The sequence below is a fragment of the Erithacus rubecula genome (assembly GCF_903797595.1).
Source record: "Erithacus rubecula genome assembly, chromosome: 6".
Lineage (NCBI taxonomy): Eukaryota > Metazoa > Chordata > Aves > Passeriformes > Muscicapidae > Erithacus > Erithacus rubecula.
In genome coordinates this window covers 47,925,581-47,950,183 of record NC_136688.1, presented here as the reverse complement: position 1 = coordinate 47,950,183, position 24,603 = coordinate 47,925,581, and positions in this window count along the sequence as shown.

The window sequence follows — 24,603 nt, the reverse complement described above, 5'->3', positions numbered from 1 at the left end:
ACTCCCTCTGAAATTTCAGCAGATCAATGCTGCTGTGGTTTTTAATTACCCCTTCCATTCATCATTATTTCATGGACTTACACACGCCCTGCAGGACACAACATCACAGAGCACAAATAAACAGCCACTGAGCCCTGGTCACCCTTGAGGTGCTGCAGTCACCCTCCAGAGGGAAATGTCACCATGGCAGGCCCTTCCCCTGGATAAACTGACCTCAGGGTTTCCAGGCCAGTTTCAGCCTCAGCTGAGACACAAGAGCAGCCACTTCACCTCCGTGTTCTGGGGTAAGAGCTCTTATATTTCATAATAAAACTTATTCCTGTCGCCAAGCACAGGCACAGAGATCAGAACGGATGGTGAGGCTTCTGCTCTTCCCACTTCTTTTCTGAAGAGGGAATCAATCTATCCTTGCAGTTCTTGCACAGGAGTAATCCATAAATATTTGAGCACAGTGCAGCACAGGGTCCACCCATAGAAGAGAGTGAAGGTATCCTGAGAGTGCTCAAACAGACCTGGATTCCAATGCACCCACTGCTTTGGAAAAAAGAAACTCTTCCTGAAGGCTACCTGCATCACAGGCTACTGCAGAGGCTGTTCTGATACATGTCAGCAGTGGCATCTGATGGACAGACTTAAAGAGAGGATACCTCTGTCTTTTCCTCATCTTCCCCAAAGTTCCTGGTTATGTACAGTGTAAGGAGAATGGAGGAGCTTTTTTTGGTTTAATTTGTGAGCCAGTGCAGATTATCAGGGTGGCAGCACTTATCATGTGGGGAGCACAAACTAGATAGGGCTGTGGGGGGAAATATGACAAAAATTATCAAATTTTTATTGGAACTCTTTAACAAATTAATAGCCAAAATGAAGTTTTTGATCAATGAAGAATAGCAATATCACTTTTGATTGATATTGGGGTAAAAAGCCATAAATTGCAGTCCTTGGAAGATGATGTTTGCCACCATGCTTGCAGTGCAGCATGCAGCAGTGTTATGTGCAGCACTGAGATCTGTGCATCAACAGGGCCAATTCTCCCTGAAAGGGAAGATCTTTCTCAAACCACTGGTGCAGAGGGAGATAGAAATGACAAGGCAAACCACAAGTGCATGCTCTGTAGAAGAAAACAGACCTGTGAGAGAGCTGCTCACACCTCTCTGCATCAATCACTTTAGGAACTTCCTTCCTAGCAGCAGAGAGATGAGACTCAGTGACACAGAAGGTGCTTCAATGTGAAATTGTAAGCATGTGAGCAGTATTTTTATTGGGAGTGATTCCAGGTGGGTTTCACAACACATCCCTGAGCCTGTTCCACAGCCCCTTGTGTCCTTGTGAGGTCAGTGACCACAGTGTCACAGTCTGGGAGAGGATGGGCACAGGAGGTGCTGCCTCCCCTGCTCCCACACACAGATGCTGCACAGTGAGCATGAACTTCTCTAGCTCAGGAGGCCTGAGGTAGAAAAATGTCTCTCTCAGAGCTCACTGAAGATCAGTGGATGTCTTTCCTTTCTGTAATGTCTTTCTGTCCATCCTGCAAATGATGGGTACAGCTGCCACTTCAGCAGACCTTTGACAAAGCAGGGGAATAGGTACTGTGTTGGCTGGAGTTAATGGGAATAGGAACCCCTTGGTAAATCTGGGTGTGCCTAAGCATCATAAAGCTGTATCTGTTTAAGAAGGCTCAGTGGATGGAAGTAAAGGAGATGGTATTTCCTCACTGTAGTTCTGGTGCAGGTGTTGGACATCCCATGAAGCTTAACATGCTCATTTCCAGAGGTGTTTTAGAAAAGAACAGGCTAAGCTGCTACTTTCATCAGTGGGAAAAAAAAAAAAATTCAAGTCTTGACTCTGGACAGCTCTGTGCCCTTTCTTGCCCTCAGAACATACTGGTTGAAGACTCTGTCTGGTCTTACCACACTTAAAGCAGTATCTGTCTTTGGGTAGCTGGCACTAGCTGACTGTGCCCTGTGGAGAGGTGTGATAGGAACAGCTATGAGACTGGAATAAGTGAATTCCACATTTCTGTTGGGAAGGTAGATGGATACATTTAGCTTTACTCAGGGAAAGGGTCTTTCTTTATATATACCTGAGGTGGATCTAACTTAATTTTATAACAGGAGAATAAAAGCAGGTGAGGATGGGATGACCTAAATGCACAGAGCAAGCAGTGGCTTTATGTTAATTGAGATGAGAACACAGAGTCTAAAATTGTCATGTGAAGGCAGCTTGAATTAATTTTTTGAGAGGAGGTATTAATTATTGAGTTGTGGGCAGAAAAAATCATTTACTATTAAAGCTCTGTGTATCTGGAGTTGGTTCTTGGAATGAAGATAATACATGCAGTTGACTTGTTCCACTGGGACTGCACGTAAGGCTTTGATAAACGCTGCCTGATGGGATGAGATGCAGCCATGGTTAGACAATAACCCCAAGAACCAGATCAAACTGTATAGCCCAGATTCTCATCATATCAACTGCATCCCTCTGTGTGGACCAGCTATGCATATTTAAATTCAAGATTCCAGCTGCTTTCATTGGTTGGGAAGGTTCCTCAGCCATGGGAAAATATTGTCATGTTTTTCCTGGGTAATTAAAATCAAGTGGTCAATTTAATGAGGAATGAGATACGACATTCCTTTTAGTTTCAACTGTTCTTATTCAAATACTTGTTCCAATGAAAACATGGGACATGGCTTTTTGTTTTAGAGGAAAACAGAACTCTGAGGTTCCCAAAAGGGAACCAGTGCTGTCACATTTTCTGGAAACTGGGCCCCTTATAGTTGTCTCTTATAAATATGATCTGATTTTTAAAGTATCTTGGCAAGAGGCCATTTGCCATCTTTGATCTGTATCCTGATATGTAATTTAAACACACCCAAATGTATGAAGCAGTTACCCACTTCAGACAGGCTTTGCAAATGAAACTACAGGTATTAACAGCATTTTTTACTCTGAACTATGTGTGCTGAGACAGAAGTTGTTATTAGGTAAAGGGCCATCACCTGCAAACACATTTCTGAAAGAAAATATTGAAACTTGATTTTGAAAAACCACCCAAAACTCCCCATTTGGTGCAAATTTCTGAATTTAAAGTCAAGAATAGCACTGCTGCAGGCTTCAAGTTCCCTGAGGGTTGTATTGGACAAACTCACTGAGAAAGCTATTTGTGAAAAAAAAAAAAAAAAAAAAAAAAAAAAAAAAAAGAAAGAAAGAAAGAAAAAAAAGTTGGGTTTTTGGTTGGTTTTTTTTGGTTTTTTTTTTTTTTTTTTTTTTTATTACCTTCAAATTATTTCCATCCTAACTTACACTGCAGAATTTACTGGTTGAGCAGAGTAGTGCACTGCTTCTCTGCAAGCAGCACCCAGGGAGGAGCTCAGTCGCACACAGGACCTAGCAAACTCCAGGGGTGTCAGGGAAGGCACCAGCTGCATTTCACACCACTGTGCTGAGGGTGCTGTGGCTTGCACTGCACAATGGGCTCAGGGAGCACAAACTGGGTTTCCTTCAGATGAAGTAAATATAGAAGCTGTGCTCTGCAGTCACACCTAATGTATTCCACTTGTTAATGTGCATCAAGTCTGTGGAACCAGACTAGAATTAGTTTGAGGAACCTCAAAAAAAGATAGGCAATGCAGACACAAGGTCCTTAGCACCAATTATTGCCTATGTCTGTTTATTCCTATGCACCAGCTACTTGCAAATATGGTCTAAGCCAAAGAGGCACATTGAAGGATGCTATAAAAAAAAGTAGCTGAAGGAACTATATTTCCACAGGAATGTTACTATTTATCATTTTCACTGAAGTACTATGTAATAACTCTAAATCCCCCATTGTGCAAGGTGTTAGATACTAACAACAGAACAAGAATATGGTTCCTTCCCCTGAAGAATTAAAACCTGGAAATATTTTGGGATGGAGTTTTGCCTCACAATCCAGCCTGACGTTCCCAGGTGCTGTTCTGGCATGAGAAAGCTGTAAAATCAGTCATGCAACTTAGCTCTGGGAAGGAGGTGGGACAGGGGAGAGGAGTGTAAGATTTCACAATGCTCACTTTTCCTTGTGTCTTCACTGGGTTGGAATGGATGGAAAAAAGCCAATAGCCAGCAGAAAGTGGAGGCTGGGGGAATACAGTACTGAACCTATATCCTGGTGATTTATGACCTTCCTGGAACACTGTGAAGAATAAGTGAGTGACAAATTATCTGCTGACCTGTGGGATAGCTCATTTGCTTTTGTTCAAGCAGTAGTTTTTCAGTAGAACTGTAGATCCAATATATTTCTCTGTTGAACTGAGCTACCTTACTTCTAAATAAATATGTCAGTAAGCAACGACACAAGTTAATTTCTCTGGTGGGAGGTGTTTGTCTCACTCCAAAGGGGAGCCTGAGAGGATGCACTGTGGAAATTAGGAGGAAGAGAATGGGCAAAAGAGAGATTGCACAAAACAGAGAATGAGTCAAACTGATGATGGGGACAGGCGGCAGAGAGCTACTGGAGGTATTTGCATGCCACAGACGGACCTGTGATTCCTGACTCTATTTAGTATTTTCTTAACTACTCTTTCCCTAAAGTTTGTACGAATTTATGATTCCTGCACTGAGTTTAGTCCTTCTCTCCTGTGTTCTCATCAAATTTAAAAGGTGTACTATTCCTTTTCATTAAAAAATTCAAAAATCCTACTAAAAGAAAATAATAAAGCTTCTTACATTGTCCCCCTTCATAGACATGTTTGACCTGATCCTTCATTTGCCTACATCTTAATGTTTATTTTGCAAGATAACCCTTCTCTATTAGAAGTCTGACCTTTTAAAACTGGACTAAGATGATAAAGCAGAACTGTCCAGCAGAGGACTGAGGAGGATAGTCTGGCATGTTCTGTCTTAGCGTAACAAGTATTTCCACTGGATATACTTAAATTATTTTTATTTGTACCATTGGGACTATAAAAATTAATGTCTGAAGCAGAAATGAGAAGGCTACCTGGCAGCTAATATTGCCAGGCTTTTTTTTTTTTTTTTTTTTTTTTTTTTTATTTTCCCCGAAAAGCAATATTTCAGAAATCACAATTCCACTGGCTTGCTTCAATGTGAATTAACAGTGAATATTCACAGTCAGGCATATTTTGTGATCACAAACACAAAACATGGGGAGCAAAGCCCTGCACCCCATCTGACCTTGCAAGAGCTCCAGTAACAACAACAAGGAAGAGTAAAAAACCATTTTTTTCCCCCCACAACTGATTGCCTCAGTCTTGCCCTCTTAATAAGCATTTAAATAATGTAAATGTGAAGGGTGGTGCAGGAGAGAGAAGGGGGGGGCGTGCACACAAACGCTTCTGACTCTTCTCTTTCCCCCGAACACTGATGCCATTGCATAATTATATGGGTTGGCTTGAAAGAATGAAACCCAGTTCAAAATGTATGAGTTCATTTTTATGTTCTACTGAGAAAATTTATTCAGTGTGACTGCTCAGTAGCGAGAGCAGTAAAACACCTTAATCCCTGGTTGAAGAAAGGTAATACCTTGACAGATGTGTGCCTCCTACTTTCCTTGCGGCCATGTTTCAACAACAAACCTTTATTTCTGCTTCTCGGCTGTAGCAGGAAAAAAAAAAATGAGCGGAGCAATAAAGCAGTCAGACAAATCTCAGGAGCCAGGCGGCAATGCAATAGTAATGACAGATTTTTAATGTGGCAGGAGAGATTGACAGGAAAATGTCTTCAGAGCAAACGCACGCCAGATGGAATGAAAACGGTTTATTGGAGTATGGAGGTGCTGCTGAACTGAATAGAGGGCGGGTTTAAGGTGGGTGTTTTATCTGCTTCAAGTAAACAAAAACAACCAAAAAAAAAAATTCCGCTCACCAGGTATTGCCTTAGACTGGTCTTTGCACCAAGGGGATTTTTTTTTTGTTTGTTTGTTTGTTTGTTTCTTTTTCTACAGTACTGCACCAGAGAAAAACTTTAAAGTCAAAAGTTCAGTCATTACATGCACTGCACAAAAGGAGAAGGCAAACTGGTTTGGTCTCAGCTTTTCTTATTGTTTGCCTCTCTTTCCTTCTTCCTCCCCCATCTCTCCCCCTTAATCTGAAGGAATTTCTCACTCACTATGGACAGATAAAGATGTTTTGATGTGCTTTTCGATAAATCAGAATGTTTTTTTTTTTTTCCAAAAAGAGAACGAGAAAGAAAGAAAAAATAATTCCAGCTGATAAGAGTAGCTATCAAATCTAGGACAGAAGAAGCCTACACTATAAAACCTATAAAATCCATATAGCTGTTTCTATATCAAGAAGAACAACATCATTGTGTCTTTTTCAACTGAGTAAACTTAACTTGTATGCTCTTAGTAATGATAATAAAGTCAAATTCAGCCCTACATCTCACAAGAAAATATAACTATGAATTATTTCATACCCTCCATACAGAGGCAAGAAAACAGACATAAATGGGAAGAAACAGCACAAAAGAAAGGAAGAAAATACAACTCTAAACTGTGAATCTCCCTGACATATTTTCATTATCAGCCTAGTCAATGAAGAATGCCACAAAGGAGAGGACGGCATCATATTATAGAAATATGATGGTTTGGGGGTTTTTTTGAAGGATGCACTTGCATATTCTCTGTGGATAGCTTTTTATATTTAGCTATATTTACCATTATTAACTCACTGTAATTGTGTTTTACAGCAGGGCTTGGATTAAGTGTTTTTCCTGTATCACACACACTTGTACCACTCTTTTTAGAGTTTTTCCAGGGCTTTTTTCCTTATGCAAACACATCAGAGAGAAGATATTGCAGTACCTCTTTTATTTGTATTATACTTTAAAACAAAACAAACCCACCCTTTTTATATTTGACAACGTGCATCTTTTTTGCTAAGGAATATTTATTTAGACAGTAAAAAGATGTTATGGTTCTTTCCACTAGTAGAAGCGTATGCACTGAATATGCTCCAATGTAATTTGCAGAAAGTGAGGAAAACACTCTGGAAAAGTAAGCAGGGAGTTTTGCCATGTCGTTTCATCTGATAACTACAATACTACAATAACAAAGCTTTAGGCAATATGCTTAAAACTGACAGGAAAAGTAACAGGCAAAGTCTTATAATGATCCATTTATAGTACATATTTTATAAATTTACTGATTGCTCAGAAAATATGTATTTTCTTTTTTTTTTCATGTTTTGTCGTGTTTGAAATTTTGCTATAAAGTTCTATTTAACTCTCTTTTTGTATTAGTCCTGACAGAGCTATAAAAATTGCTTGTATGATTCTTATGGTCTTTGGGGTTTTGTTTCAATTTCCTTAGCATTTGGCTAAATATTGGAATACAAGCTGTCCCTCACAGTGGAACAGAAAATATTTTCATATTTAAAAAAAAAAACCCTTTTACATTTATCAATATAAAGAATGACACAATACCAAAGATAACACAGAAAAACAAAGTAACAAAGGGTTTGTAAATGATATTGTGTATACTATTTCCTTGCACTCAAATGTAACTCAGTTATTAGGGAATGTGCCTTTTTTTGGTTGGATTGAAGCTGTTTTGTAAGTCAGTCCCGCAAAGGATATCACCTCACTAGGAGCTGTTTTTTAGAACACAAAAAAGTTGGAAAAAAATGTCAGTTTATTTTAAAATCTATTATACTAGCTTTAAATACTCTCCAAAATTAAACTCAGAATGAATGTTAAAGCAATGTTGAAGATAAAACTTGACACAACAGGATGTGATGGCTGCTATTCTGTCCTTAAACCACCTTTTTGCAACACACATAATACAGAATATTAATCAGGGTTTTAAGGCTGTGGCAGTTCCTAGAGACACAATGACAAGTTAGGGACGAAACATCCAGCTTAGCTCTGAATAGCATTGCCTTATTCTGCACCAGAATCCTCACATCATTTAAAAATAGATTTTACTGTGTCATCAGCTCCATTCTGGTATCACTAGTAAACTGCACTAGGTATAAAAGCTGCAGTGGAAATTGTACGAGCACAGACACCAAAGTTACTATCGGTAGTGTGCAATAGCTTGAGTTCTCATTTCAGAAGACACTGAATACTGACTTTCAACCTCAAATATTTTTTTTTTATCCCTAAAATCATCCCAAGTATGTCAGCATGCTCTCATGCACCCCCGCACTGTGGAATTTTGATAATGTATGTCCTAACCGCTTAATTGATTGATTAGCTTACTGCAGCTTTCTGAGGCACCAAATTTATCTTTAATAGCCGGAGTCAGGCACGGCAGGCAATCGAGGGGGGGGGTCCCTTGGCGTCGATTTGCTCTTAACTGGAAAGTCATTACCACTTAATACATGTAGATTGTGTTGAAAGAAAATTATGTGTAATGAAATGAGGGAAAAATTAGTGGAGTGTTATGGGCGAAAGCAGATGTTACGGAGGAATTATGCTAGCAGAGATAATCACCTTCGCTAGCATTGTGTGTGCTGGGGTGTTAACTCAGGGAGAGAGTTGGTGAGAGAGCTAAATAAATGCATTGATTTACACAGATCCACTCTTCAAACTGCAGTGTATGACTAGCACACCCATCTACAAACACGTCCATATATATACACACACACACGTATAGACATGCTCAGGGCTGAACTTTCATATTTCTGAAGCGCTTTTTTAGCTATTTTTCAGCTACTCACACTGTATTCAGAAGTCCTAGCTGGAAGCACAGGGAAGTAGTTGTCAATTTGCATAGTATTGTGAAGATGAGAATAATATCCAAGGGCAGAAGTAGTCCTATAAGCATTAAGATGAGACCCTGTATGCTTCAAACTCTGGACAACCTCTCCTGAGAGAAAAGTGATGAATTTGAGAGAGGACTTTGAGGATAGCACCACACATTTTTGAAACTATAAAATTGAAATTAATAGCAGATAGTTGCAAAAAAATTATAGAGACATAGAATGTTGTGTCTTTGCTTAAACAGCCTGTAAATAAAGGAGATAGAAGACAAAAAAGAAAAGAGGAAATCTTTCTTTCAATGCAAGTTAAGAATATGTTTTAAGGTGATAGTTTTGCAGACAGGCAATAGTGATAACACTCCGAATCAGGACAAGAGAGGAAAGAGAGATGTCACAGATTTTATTTTGAATGCATTTTAAAACTCTGTGAATTAATCTTTCACCTGTGGGCATTTCCCTGTCCTTTTCCAGCCACAAATGATATATATGCTTGATTGTATTTCTTACATCCCAGCATGCAAGGTCACTATTAATTTTTATCTTGGGTTTATTTTATAAAACATGTGTTTGGATTTAGAATTATCTCTGCTTTATCACCCATTTCATAATAAAAATGTAGTCTCGGGAAGATATTAGTTTGCAAAATTCACTATCAAAACCATTGATAATTAGGGTTTGCTCATATATTGTTCTGTTCCTTCGCTACTAAATGAGGCTTTTATGAGTATAGTTATTGCTGGTGATAATAATACAAATTTTAAAAATTAAAAAAAAAAAAAACCCTCAAGGTTTTGCATTCCCAGTATTACCATTCAGAGATAGGAGGTTAGCAAAAAGACTGTCAATTTTCTGTCACTATATTAATGAGTTAAAGAAGTGCAGCCAGCCCCTCATGAATCAATTGGAAAACTATGATGAATGTTTCAATAATTAAGAGAATAATTAAATTGCTGAATGTAAGATGGCACTAAATGAAATAGCTTTAGTAACAGCAGCATATTGCTGTTTATAAATACAAAGAGCCACATTTAACTAATGCTGAGTCCTGCTCAGATTGATCTTTAGCAGGCTGGGGTCCAACCCTTCAGAAACCCACCCTGTGGACAATGCACCTCCTGTGCTGGAGGGCAGGAATGGTGTGTGCAAAGCTGAGCATGGGCAGGGACTGCTGCCCCATCAGAGCCTCTGTGTGCACCTCCAGCCTCCCAGCTGGCACTGTGACATGGCCAGCACCGGGTGCTGGGGTGATAAGCAGCAAAACTCACACAGATAGCGAGTCAGGGACGCGCAGCCAGGGCTGACACTCCGGCGGCAGCGTGCATGATGCTCCTGGAAATATTTATAAAAGGTGGCATGTGTTAAAGGTGAACTGTAAAGCTGCAGTGAAAATTATGTTAAGTTCAGAAATAGGTCCTGAATCTCTCAAATATCAGGCAAGTTTTACTGTAGCTTTCAAAATTCTCTTTTCTGCTGTACAATAATCTGGCAGTTTCTCATTTGATAAGGACATTCCCAAACATAACTTTGTGTGATATCACACATACCAGAACCTAGCATGCTAAAAACGAGACATCCTAGAAAATTGTCCTTCAAAACAGGGTATCTCAGAGCAATGCACATAGTTTAAAAAATATTATTTGGAAAGAAAACTGTAAACCATTCCCTAGGCTTGAAAACTTTTATAAATCTTGCTGGGGAGGAGGAGATGGTGGGCAATAGGTGAAGAAATTAACTAGCATATACCTGTATTTTCTCTTGAAAGCATGTCACAGGGGTTTTTTGGGGGGTTTGTTTGTTTTGTTTTGGTTTTTTGTCCTGCTAGAATACCAGCATGTTTAAGCAAAAGTCACAATTAGACAGGGACATTTCAGGTGCAAAATTCAACAATGCATTTTGTTTTCCTGCTTATGAAGACCCTAAAGTGTTTCTTACTGCCCCATCTTTCTCACCTCCCTATTTCACTGTTTGTTTGGGGTATTTTTCCTTTTTCTCTCTTTTCCCCACTCACTTGTTCCATTCCCATACCTCCTTCTGTTTCATACACCATCTTCCACCAGTAACTAGCTCTCCCTGCAGTGGGGGCAAGTTTTATTTGCTTGTGGGAGAACTCTGTGGAAGGAAATATTCTACTGATTTCTAAATTAGTCCTTCTTTGGAGCTCAATCATAATGTCAGGCACAATTTCACCATCTTCTTCATCTCTTACGTTGCTGAATTTATTCTTCCTGTCTCCTTCAGTAGCATATTCCTGTGCAGTCAGAAAATCATCACTGATACACATATTTCAGATTTGCCTTCATTCCTTCCCCATCTCTTTTCTACTGCACAGAGGCACCTCAGACACTCCCCCGAACCCCATGCCCCCAATATGTTTATTTTCCATTTTCCTCTTCCACCTTCAATGCCTCTTTCCTACTCATCACATAAACATATGTTCTGAGGTATTTCAAAACCCAGCATTATGTACTTGGAACAGTAGTGATTTGAGGTGGAATGGAGAATAAATATAGCCATAATATGCTTTAAAATAGGTGAATTAGTTGAGCAGGAGACTTTTAATGCCTTGTGGGTGGTCAGTAAAAAAGTAACAATTACCATGAGACTGAATTTGATATACCACAGTTATTTCATACTCTAGAGATAGAGCAGTACCATGGTAACCTAGACTCCACTCTGTGGCAAGTGTTGTTAATTGTACAGATTTTTAATAGGGATAATTATACTTCTGTCTGAAATCAATTTTTTTGTGGCAGTGACCAATGCCCAGAAGGATATTCTCAAAGGGATATTTGATGACCTACCATTTGTACTTCATATTTCTTGCTTATAGTGAGAAAATTTCACTCCATCAGTGAAAGAGTTGCAAATTTTCACCTTCTGATAAATCCTGGCAAGAAATTAAAATATTAAATGTTCAGGTGGCTAAATAATCATTCTCACTGTAGGTTAAGGAATGTTACATGTTGATAGGCCAAGCCCAGAGAAAGGAAACCATCCTGTTTGCATTTGATAGTTAATTAGATAACTTAATTTTCAATTACTGTTATTACGGCTTCTTATTTTAGTGGGAATATTTTTCTGAAATATCCATATCTATAATGAGGGTGGATGGAAATTTTCTTTGGCAAAATCTACTAGCAGTGGGTATTGCTTTGGCAGAATTTAACATTCAGGCCAGAAGTTATCTCGTGTGTGGGTCTGTTTCAGGTGAATATTCACTTCTGAGAAAAAGATTAGGGAAAATATCTTGCTTGCTAGTATTTAAAAATAAATATACCTCTCAGTTGTTTCCTTAACAGCTCTGCAATATGAAACTGGGTCTCAAAAACTGGTCAAATTTTAAGCTTCTGGAAAAATCCCCAACATTTATTTATGCTCATAAGAGGCTTGTAATGTTTGTCAGAGTGTCCAGGGTCAATCAGGTTGCATGGTTACACCACATCCCCTAAAATATGCAGCCCTGTCACTTGAGCAGGACTTTGCTCCTGCTTGCTGGAGTTGGCTGGATCTCTGGATAATGGAAGAGAACATCTCTCTCCCTTAGTTCTGATGCAGTCCAAAGGATAGACAGCAGGAGGAAAAGCTTCATGCAGGAAATCACCACAAGATGGGAAAGGAAGGGTGTAAAGAACCTGGGCATGGAGAGCTCAGACTTGTGCTTAAAAACAAAAGACCAGCCACTTTGGACATAGAGATAATAAACACACACTTACTGATGGGTGTACATGCTCCATCTCTGACAGTTATGGAAGAAAACTGAAAAAATTGTGTTTGTCCAGAACATGATGTATGGAATTGGCCAGAACATTTGGAAACATGGTAATATTTAGATTCTGGTTAAGGAGGAATGTGTGGGTATGGACACTATCCCCAGCTTTGAGGGGAATGACTAAATGAGTAGGAGTTGAGTATAAGATTATGAAAAAGTAAGAAATGTGAAGAAAGGTGTGCATGAGTGCTACCTGAAGGGAGGTAAGCAAAGCAGCAAAATGTTAAATTTTGGAAGGAAGAAGAGGGAATTTCTTCCATCCACCTCTATTAAGTTTAAACATGAAGTAACTAGTCCAGAGCTCTGATTTCACTGCACTGTTTAGCAAAGTAATTGTAACTTCCATTCAAATTATTTTCCATCCCATAGGTAGTGACAGGTTATGCAGAGAGTAACTTCCTTCTACCACTTCTATGTGAAGATCAGAACAAACAATGATATTTTTGCTTCTTCAATTCCTATATTATCAAAACACAATTGAAATGCACCTATGAAATTTAAAGTAAGCAGTGACATTCTGAATTTCAGCACTCAAAAACTGGAAAATACCTGGATTAAAGCTGCTATGGCTATTGCTACTGATTACAATCCATCCCCATTCCTGGCAGCAGAGTTCCAGTTTGCCTAACCAGTGTAAATGGACCATAAATTTTATGGATAAAATCCTGAACAGGCAGAATTAATGGGGAGGTTTTCAGATTTTCTGTTGATTAGATAGGGAATATAATAATTAATTTTAGCAGCCCTATTTCAATAACTACAAAGAATTTAGGTGCAAAACAAGTACTGGGATTACATCCAGAGGACTGGACTTCACTTCTTATCCCTTTGTAATGAAAAAGCAATAATGCATCCTGAAGTGTTCACAGTTATACACTTCTACTCCCTCATAATGTTCATTTCCCAGTCAAAAACAAACTTTGCAGAAGGACCCAGATTTCTCAGCAAGCAACAGTCACCCATCCAGTGCCCTGTGCAAAAGAAATATTGCACAATAGGTACTGGAATTTTTGGCTTCTTTCGTCTCACAAAGTGCATAGGCAAAATTTGTTGATTTTTCAGATCTTTTTTTCTAGTTACCCAGATGAAGAAAGGATGCCACCTCACTTTTCCTAGAAAACCATAAGGAATTTTTGTGAGAATTAGTTAATTTATGCCCTAGTAACAGTCTGTAACTACAGTGAGGCTCTTGAGAGTAGCCTTGCACTAGGAGGTGAAATTCACATTGAAAGTACATTTTTCTCATCTGTTAGTTTTTATGCTCCATTATATATTTTCTATTATAATTTGGAGTGGAGGATCACAGAACAGAAAGCTGATGCATTTTAACAGGAAATGTTTGCTTTCAAAGAAGTGTACCTCTATTTACAGAAAGCCTGGGTAGAGTTTCAAAAGTGTTTTTGTCCCTATAGCATCATATTATCTTTTATATTTCTTAATTGAATCCTCATCCTGGAGGCAATAGGTGCTGAACAAACTAGACCTCCCAGGTACAACTGCAGTGTATTAAGTCTGGGCTTGAAAAATAGGAGATAGTTATTTGGTGCTCAAAGATATTTACTTTAAACCTGTGGGTTTGCTTTTTGTAGCTTTGGTTTTTGTTGTTTTGGTTTTTTTTTTTTTTTTTGTGTTTTTTTTTTTTTTTTTTTTTTTTTTTTTGTTTTTTTGTTTTTTTTTTTTTTGGTTGTTGTTTTTTTTTTTTTTTTTTTTTGTTTTGTTTTTCTTTTGTAGGGTTTTTTTGGTTTGGTTTGGTTTGGTTTGGCTTGGTTTGATTTTTTTTGTTTTTTTGTTGGGCAGGGGGAAGAAGAAGTTTACTATTATTTCCTTCCCATAGCTACTTCATGAGAAGAGAGAAGTACGGGATGAAATGAATGGAAAGCAGAGAGTTGACAATGTTTTTCACATAATCTACTATAGCTGGCTAAATGCTACTAAAAAAAAAAAAAATCCTGCTTTTGATAGAATTTGGAAATGGATTGCTATCAACCATTGTTAATTTACTGGAATTTGCAAATGGGTTCCTCTCACCCATACTGTCTTCTAGTTGTGTTTGCTTTCTAGGGACATTTGTAGGCTTCAATTACTATTGTGGCTATTCAATGAGAATTTCAGAACAGCATGCATAACTATTGATGGAAACTGGGTATTAGATTCACACACTTGAATATATGCAAGCTCAACACATTGGAAAAATAAATCAACACCATGTGACTCATCAAAGCAGTCATATCCAACAAAGCTCAAGAAGTGATTGGGGCATGTTCACAGAGAAGTGTTCCTGAGCAATTAGAAGTACTTAGAGAGGAAAAAGGATCTCTTTGAATTCTTTTGCATAATAAACTCAAGGAAACCTCAGTCTGCCCATGGAGATCCCATAGGCAGAAAAAGGGCTAAACTTACTGACTAAACTATTCATTGTGAATTATTCCCTCTGCTCTAATGTCTGCACTGCATGGAAGCGTGGTGCCAGCCTTGCTACACACTGTAATTTTACTCTTCTAGGAATAAAGTGGGAATATACTGCTGGGCATGTTAAAGCACTCTGTAGAGGACATTATATATATTTTCAACATGTGACCTGCCTTTGATTTTTGTGTTGAAAATGGAGTTATCTACCTTCAGAGAGAAAATATTAGCCCACAGACAGTGAAATAAGATGATATTTTTACTTTATTTCTGTAAAGTGGTATTTGGTGCAAAAACTATATAGGACTGAAATGTAGGGTTTTAGAAGTCATAGATCAGCATGGCAAAATTTGGCAAGATATTTTTTACATTTTTGGGCTAGCCATTAGTTAACAGTTACAGATTTCTTCAGCAAATTCCTGCCTAATTGTTATTTTTTCTTGATTAAATTGTCCTTTATAAGGACATCTGTTCTGTTCCTTGCCAAGGTGTAAGATACAATCATATATTAAAATTTGTAAAGTACTTTGGACAACACAGTAATAAATATATTCTGATGATGAATCCTGCAAAGGAGACGTTGTCCTCCCCCCACCCAGCTTAGCACATCTCATTGTCAGAATATTTTTCCTAGCACTGTGACTATCCCTCTCTCCTGTTGAAGTATTTCCTATAATTCATCCCTTTTGCCAGCCCAGATCCCTTCAGCTTCTGCACCTCCTTGGGACAACTGCATTGCTCCCTAATGCCAAGTGAGAGCCACCTCTGCTCTGAGGACCAAGATTTTGATGGGGGGCTGAGTACCAGGGAAAACATTTGTTGTCATTAAGGGGTCAAAGGAAATTACCCCTGAGTTGCAATCTGAACTACCCCACCCTGAATTCAGGACAGCCTAAATGCTAATTCAAAGACATGCATTACATAGGAATAGTCATGGGAATTCCTCTCGCAGGGAGGAAAACTTGACCCTTCCAGATCTTTTCAGCATCTAGAAGTATGAAAGACTTCTTCTCAGCTGTCTTGCACATGGGGCAAATTGCTGTCTGTAGAGGTAAAAAAATTCAATTTTTATAGCCTGGGGAAAAAGTTTTCATAGCCTGGGGAAGACAACTCAAATCTAGACAGCAAGATCTAAGGGGGTCTTTTAATATAAGAGAGTTATATTTTGTAAAGGTATGAAAAACAGAGGCTTGATTTGTAGAAATTAAGTCTGGAAGAGAAAATGTGAAGAGAAGGTATGGTGCTAATAGTCTCCAGCCTTGTGCCACAGAGAAATAATTCTGTACAACTGTGGAGAAACAATGGCTCAAAGAGGTCTCATTTTTGCTGTTCTGGGCTTATGACCAGACGTGGACACTGATGTGAGTGGATAGTCTGAGATGAAAGGACTGGACAGAAGGCAGCAACCAAAGATAAAGAGATAAATGCTAGGGAGCCATCAGCTTTGTGACAGTTGCTGAGAGTGAATTAAATCATAGAGGAGTAAAACCCAGCAGGAGACGGGGAAGCATTGACAGAAAATGGGAAGGCAGAGAGAATACTGAAGAAATTATCGGAACACTGGAAAACAAAACAACCAAGCATCAAATTGTGGAAATCCATGGTGGGGAAAGGGAGAGTTGTGGGAGAAGGGATGATTTGCTCTCATCTTCTAAGGGCTCCACATTCCCATGAATGCTTATAGCTTTGCATAAATTCACACGCAAAACATAAGGAACAGATTAAGCAGAGCTGGAAGGGAACCACAATGTGGGGAGGTAATAATTAAAGGCAGTTGCTGGGCAGCTAAAGCGTATGGGAGATTGATTATAAATAGACAGAGATAGGTTTGCTAAAGTGGCTAACGTGACAGGATCATGAGGGAATGGACAGCAGCTGCAGGCAAGTCCAGGGCAGGGAAGGTGCTGTTCCTCTTGCCCCACTCCACAGGCACTAGCCCAGTCCACTTATGAATCTTGAAACAGGAAAGAGGGAGTAAAAAAACATAAACTGAGGACCTCTGAAGACAAAATAATCTGTGGCTGTGTACATTGTTTGTGATATTGAATGACATCCTGGCTCACACTCCTTAGCAGCTTTACCAGTATAACCATCAGGGCTTTGGCCATTATAGGGTAAAGCTAGCATCACCCTGGGTAGCATCAGAAGAGACTGCTACCAGGAGGACCACCACTATTATTACTAGCTGCAATAAAAAAAGCACTTCTTAAAATGTTTTTTCTACCTAATTGTCAAAACTGAATAATATTATCAGCTTTTTTATCCTTTGAGTATTTTTCTAATAAGAAAGCACAGAGATGCACTGCAAATAAAAGCAGAAGATTCGAGGATGCAAAGCAATCATGCAAAATGACTTTCATATCAGTTTGATAAGCAGCTGAAATTTAATAACTACATCTCTCCTATGGTGCTGGATGAAAGTTTAATACTTTATGCTTTTGCTTCTTTCTTCCACACGATGCTTATTCAGAATCATAACTTTTCCTTTTATAGGCACAGCAATGCTTAGGTGCGGTGGATTAATCGAAGCCTTACGAGACTCCAGTACAGTCCAGACTATAGCGACTTATAATCAAACCCTAGGAGAAGACTGTCAGGGGTCATAAGGGAAATGAGCAGAGATCCAAATGTAAAAGTAATATTTACTGAGTATAATGCACACAGATCTTACTATCCCAGTAGACAAGATGGAAGGCCAGTCTTTTACAACCCAGTTCCAAGAGATGCTGGATGCAAGAGAGGCAAAAGAAAGAGGAAGGTAAAAATGACTCTCAGAATATGACCCACACATTTTGTCTTAAAATGTGATTCAAAGCTCCAGGAATGTTAGACAAGGCAAATTAAGATACCAAATCAATAGAATTCAGCCACCAAAAAATAAGCACAACGGGGGGGGGGGGGGGGGGGGGACGGGACGACGACAAAGCGAAACAAAAAACAAACAACAAACCAAACAAAAAAACCCCTCAAAACAAACGCCAACCATCCCGCTCCTAAAAAAATTAAAAAAAAAAAATTAAAAAATAAAAAATAAAAAAACAAACGTGCCCTTCCCATTTGCAGACCCGTGCTGGTGGCCACCAGCCCGTGTCAACTGCTCTACCTTGGAAACCAGCATGGGGCTAAACCAGACGCACTGGGAACCTCTGAGCCCTGCCCGACAGGCTTTTTGTGATGGGAAGGGTCACACGGACAGAGGGTCATGGCCAGGAGAGTGTGGTTCTGGAGGAGTCAGGAAGCCCGGAGTGGTGAGAGGATCTGGGCAGGGGCATGTGAGGAGGCAGGGGTTGGCAGGGGCAGAGAATGGGGCAGAAGACAGGGCGAGGGGGCAGAGTGAGGGCAGGGAGCAAGCAGGGTCCTGTCAGATAGGGGTAGGGGCTGGGGAAGGAGGCAGGCGGACTGGACAGGAGCTGGGGCGGGGGGAGAAGCAGAGGAAGTGGCAGGAGCAGGGACAAGGGCAGGGGCAGGGACAAGGGCAGGGACAAGTGCACGGGCAGGAGCAAGGGCAGGGGCAGGAGCAAGGTCAGGGGCAGGGACAAGGGCAGGAGCAGGGACAAGGACAGGGGCAGGAGCAGAGGCAGGGACAGGGACAAGGGCAGGGGCAGGAGCAAGGGCAGGGGCAGGAGAAAGGGCAGGGGCAGGAGCAAGGGCAGGGGCAGGAGCAGGGACAGGGACAAGGGCAGGGGCAGTGACAGGGGCAGGGACAGGGACAAGGGCAGGGGCAGTGACAGGGGCAGGGGCGGGGACAAGGGCAGGGGCAGGGGCAGGGGGTGAGGTGCCGCCTGCTCCGCTGCAGCAGCGCCCCCTTCTGCCGGCTGCCGAGGCTGCAGCCGCGGTCGGCGCTGCGGGCAGCTGCGCATCCCCCGCATCCCATCTCATCCCCCGCATCCCATCTTATCCCCCACATCCCTCTCATCCCCCGCATCCCATCTCATCCCCCGCATCCCATCTCATCCCCCGCATCCCCGCATCCCCCGTATCCCTCTCATCCCCCGTATCACCCGCATGCCCCGCATCCCCCGCATCCCTCGCACCCCGCGGGCTGGGAGGGAGGCTCGAGACATAGGGGAAAAGTAGAGCGTGGCTGGGAATTAAGAAAAGGGACTTAAAAATCAAAAAAACTAGAAAACAGTCGTTTGCAGGCAGATGCTAGGAAGTCTCCGGATTCACTGGTGGACGGGTGCGTGGCTTCAGTTTCCAGCCTGTGTGTGTGCTGCAAAAACAGATAATAAAAAGAATACAAATGAAAGAACATCTGATCTAGTCATCAGATCTAACTACAACACTTTAATATGAATTGCAACTCCAGATGTTGTCTTAAGAAAAGGAATCAATTAGACAAATGAGAAATCTCTTCCTAAATCATAACAGGAGAAAAAGTCCAGTAGCTGCAGACTATTGTATAAATGTCCTAATGGTTTTCATTCTTCTCATATACCTGTCAGCTTTACTACAAGGCTCCTCATCGTTTAAGTTGTTGTTTACCTTCCTGAATACTGGTTTGATTTGAAAAAGTGTTCTAAATGTTCAACACCTTTTACCCTGAAAATAATAATACATCAGCCTTTAGGAGCTGAACCCAGCAGAAACTGGTGTCACTATTCATAAAATAATTGAGTTTACACAAAAAGTGATTTCTGTAATAGCCCCCTTTTTACAAGTATGTACATTTTATTTAAAATTACTGACTCAAAAAGCAAGGTAGGAAAAAATCACCTCCAACAACTTCCTGTAATTGCGAATTATTGTGAGGGAAACAGAAGGAAAAGATTTTGAAATTATGAGCCATTATGCTTGAGAGAGAGAGGGAGTAAGTGAGAGAGAGGGAGAGGGGGAGAGAGAGGCAGTGGGAAAAAAAGACATCTCGGCTTCATGAAACACAGCTGACAAGCTCGACTAAATTACCCCCGGACCATTACAAAAATCACTTAATTGCCAACCATTTTGTTAGGTCAATTGACTCTAATTGAAAAAATAACAAAAAGCTTATTATGCTGCAAATGCGGCCGTGGAAAATGAGTCTTCTGTTAGGAGGAAACAATAATTCTAAATTTCAGCTGCTGCTAACACTACAAAGTTCAGTGTTTTCTTCTGATAGAATCTACTGTGCAGGGAAAAGTGAATATGCTCCAATTGATTGATATTTCTTTTAATGCTGCCCCCTCTTCCTTCTTCGTACTCACAGCCCCTTCAGTCGACCCACCCACCCCGCTCAGTATTATTTCCCTTCTTTTTGCCTCGTGGCTCTCTTTTCCATGGCAGGGTCGATGTCAGATTTTGCTCCTAAGGCATTTGTGGTTTGGGGGTGTGTGAGGCTGCTGTGACTCCTCTTTTCAGCTTGCTCACAATACCCTCAAAAATCCAGGTGAGGGGTTAGGAGAAGCACCTTGCTAAAACATCCTGGTCCCCTTTGCTTTCCTCTTTTCCTCACAAACTGCAATTTTCTTTAAAGCTTGATAAGAGAGAATTGTTTACATATTTTCACCTAAAAGTACATTAAAAAAAGTCTCCCCAACGTAAATTTAAAAGCACAAACCCTGAGTGGTAAATAGGATTGTAATTATTTATAATTATCAAATTTTTAAGAGTGCGTGTGTGAGTTTGTTCATTTTAAAAGAAGATAAGCTGGCTGGAGCTCCACTATTGTCCCAATTACAGATTTGAATACTGGAGGTTCATAATGGGATTGATTCTGCTCTCTGAAAAGTAATTATTTGTCCATAAAACCAGGAGGTTGCAGAAATGAACTTGGATACCAATAGCCTTTTGTTCATCTTCTTTTCAGTGGAGAGGTAGAGAATGGAAGAAACTTCTCAGTAGACACAGTGCATGATTAAATATTTCCATAATCATGTCTATATGTTTGCTTCTTGCACTGTCTTCAAATTTTTTTTTTCTGTTTTTGTCCTTTCAGGGAAACTGCCTGACTGTGTTGCACTTTTATAAGACCCAAAACTCTTGAGCCAACTACAGTGAAATGGTGAACAGAAACCATTCAACTACAGTGAAATGGTGACAAAAAATGTAATACAGAGGGATGTTCCTTGACAGTATTTTAGAAAAAGAAGAATTTAAAAAAAAAAAAAAAAACCAAAAAACTTTGTGCATGTGTATGTTTTTGCTTTGCCTTTTATAGCTACGGTAGATGTTCCAGGGCTTTACAAAGCAGTGAGTTAAATACTGGTGGCGTGGTGCCTGTGTAGGCAAACGGCACAGCCATTATGTGCTCAGCATACGTTTTTATTGTTTCTTTATATAGAACCCAATATCGCTTACACAGAGGGGGATACAACAAATATATCAGACCATGAAGCACACATATGTGCTGCTTCTTTCTGAGCATCCACAGCTGTATATAATCAATGGAACATTCCTTTGGAGTGCACCATAGGTCAGCAGGAACCTTGACACACAGCTGAATTTATGAGTGATCACATTGTTTTAAATATGCATCACTTAGATTTCTACAGGTGTTTAAAGATTTGCCTCAACATCCCCTTTTTTCTTCTTTTTTTTGTTCCTTTTGTGAAAGGCGTGCACATGGAAAACAGAGATTGTATAATTAAGGCTTCCATTTGGATGCTAAAATTGATATAATTCACCATAACTGACAACAGAGAATATTATATCATCTCTAAGAAAAAAAAAACCCACTCAAAATGCTAAAAAAAAATTTAAAATTGCCTGAGTGAAATATTGCTTCTAATCAGGGACCAGAAAACCTCAAAATTCACCAAGCCTTGTTGAATGTGGGGGACTTTGTAATGCATTAGGGGAAAAAAATTAAAATCTATTTTTATTCTTCAAAATACATGTCAGTAATTTTGTCTAAAAGTACGAATCAAAAATAAAAATAAACAACACATTAGAGGAACCCTGTCTGAAACGTGTGATTTAAAATAAAACAAGCATTATTAATTATGTGCTTCCTTTATAGTAGAAAAGATATAAAATTAAATAGATAAAATCTTAAGAGAAACCAGTGTGCATGTATTGAGAAAAGACAATGAAGCTTCACAGACCGAATAGAACCAATTCCTTTCAAATAAGCGGGAAAGCCCTACAGAGAGAAATAAAAGTGAGGAATGGTGAATTCTGTAACACTTGCCAGACCAATGAGCTTCATCAATTAATCACAGCAAAATAATCACCACCTACATTAAAGAATAATACATGAAAAGGACAGGGCATAGCTTTAACTTATTCAGAAAGGGCTGACTCCCTAATCCCTCTGAGTCTTGACATGTTAACTGGGTAGCGACTAATTAGATGTCAAAAATTCATAAGCACTCTTTAATATTGCATATATCTGCGGCAGACATTTCAATATGAGAGTTGTATACACAGAAGTCACTATAGCATTAAAACACAGCAGGGTGGGAGAAATAAAAGGAAAACAATAAAAACAATGGCCCTTAAAAACCCAAGAGAATGCCTCCTTTGGAAGTGTGTACTTTCTTATTCAGAAAAGGTATCACCTTAATAAGAATTATAGGCAAAGAGGTTTCACTGTTCCATGCTGTGTGGACGAAAAGAGGGAGAAAAGACTGACTTATCAAAGGCACTGGCAGGTAAATAGTAATTTACTATGCATGCACAATGAACATTACACAGTGCCTTGACACAGGGCGATAATGAAAGACATGCTATTGTGGCATCCATCGAGGGAATTTTTTTTCTTCATTCTTCCTTCCCTTGTCTCTCTTGAGTAAAGAAGCAGTGATGTTTCCTGGCAGCTGCCTCCTGTTTCAAGCCATTTCACATAATATAGAAAGAACCTGAAGTTTAGTGTATTAAGTAAGTGAGTTAGTTTGCTGGTTTGGCAATATATACATTGCTTGTGTGCAGACTTATATTTCAGATGCAAGGCTTTGTATTTTTACAGAACAAGCCTTTTCCTGTCTGAAGAATTATATGAACCTGTTATATACAACAAGGCAGCAAGATTAAAAACAATGCATCATATAATACACTGTTTTATGACTTGCATCCTTTAATTGTAGCTCTCAGGAATAAAAAGAGAGCAATGTGCTGTTGTTTATAATGCCGAATTGCCATTCTCTCTTTTGACTAACAATGTGTACTGTACAGGGCTAGTAGTCTGTGGAGATTCCTCTCTCCTTTACCAAACAGCAAAGTTAAATTCCACTTTTTTTGCTGTTCTAACTAGCTTACAGGCAGCAAGCCTTTGAATTTAGCCTGCATGCAGAATGGGAGGCTGTGCCTGTAATCCTCCCATAGCTGCTGCTGTTTAAATGTGACATGGCTGCAACTGGAATGTTTTAATTATTTTAAAAGTGTGAAATCATGTAACATGATGATATAAGGTAAGCAGCCTCATGCAGAGAAAAAATTAAAACATTTGCACATCTCACGGGAGTATCATCTAAAGAGACAATGAGGCTCTCCTTGTATGTTGCAGTGTATGTAATAATGATATTTGCATGTATCAGCTGATTAGTACTTTCATAAGCTGACACCTCACACTGTGATGGCAGCTTCTGGACTGATGTAGTACAAGAACAAGAATGAGATGCACTTTAATGACTGCTGACCATATTAGACTGAATGGTCACTTGTTGTTCAGTTATACCTGGCTTTTCCTTTGAAAGTTGCTATGTTAATTTTGCTTCCAAAAGGCCTTCTATGATCAACACTGAAACTGTAATTAAGTGCTTGCATTTGTCATTATTACATTATTCACACCTTTCTCTTGCAATTGTAAATGTGTTACCTAGCACTTATGTTTGTCCATGTCTTGAGTGTCCAAGGGTGTTTTGTGAGCACACACTTTGTGGTTTTTAGACTAGAAACAAAATATTAAAGGGCACAAATTAATTAGTGATTTCAATCAGGAGGTGATGATCTGCAGTGCTGGTAGTAGTTTTTGACTCCTTTTCATCTCTTCTGTCATGTTCATGCCAGTTCTATAATAGTGCTGATGTTAATGTGATGCTCCTCCATTTTCTGGCCCACTTGGACTGTGAGATGGCCCTGAAGCACCTTGTGCATTCTTCACTTGCCTTTGCTAGAGCCCAAGCACAGACTGGCTCACGTGGATGAGACCTAGCTGATGATGTTAACTTTTCCAAAGGAGCCCAAGGGTGCTATGATAGTTCCCCACAGTGGTCTCTTTATTCTGTGTTACCCAGCTTGATTTGGATGCTCAGGAGCAGGAGGGGTTTCCATACTCCAAGCAATCTGCATGTGCAAAGCTCTTACCTGCAAACCCCAGCGAGTTTGCACATACCATGGGTGCTTTGTTCAGGGTTTCCTTTTTAATTGGGGCTTCCTGATCCTTGATTTGATCAAAACCAGCATCCTACCCACATCATCAACATTTCATAAATTATTCTTAATAGCCAGTATTTATGTAATGAAACCTGTGGGTTTGGGAGCATTTTGGTTGGGGGTGGGAAGGAAAGGAAGAGGAAGAAAAGCAAGTTCCTTCCTTTCAAAGACAGGTGTACTCTAACAAAATCTGTATCTTACTGTTATTGGTGAAATTCACATGGCTTTCTGTCCATTAAGGCTAGAAATTACATCAATTCAGTGCACCTAAGAAGGCATTAATTAATGCTTCCTTTAAATGCTGAAAATAATTTGATGTAAGCATCCTTCATTCATTTACACCACTCAGATATCTCCAAGGGTCACTGATACAACATAAATCATCACTTAGAAAAAGTCAGGTTTTCCAGGATGTGGTTTCATTTTTTTAAGAATCCT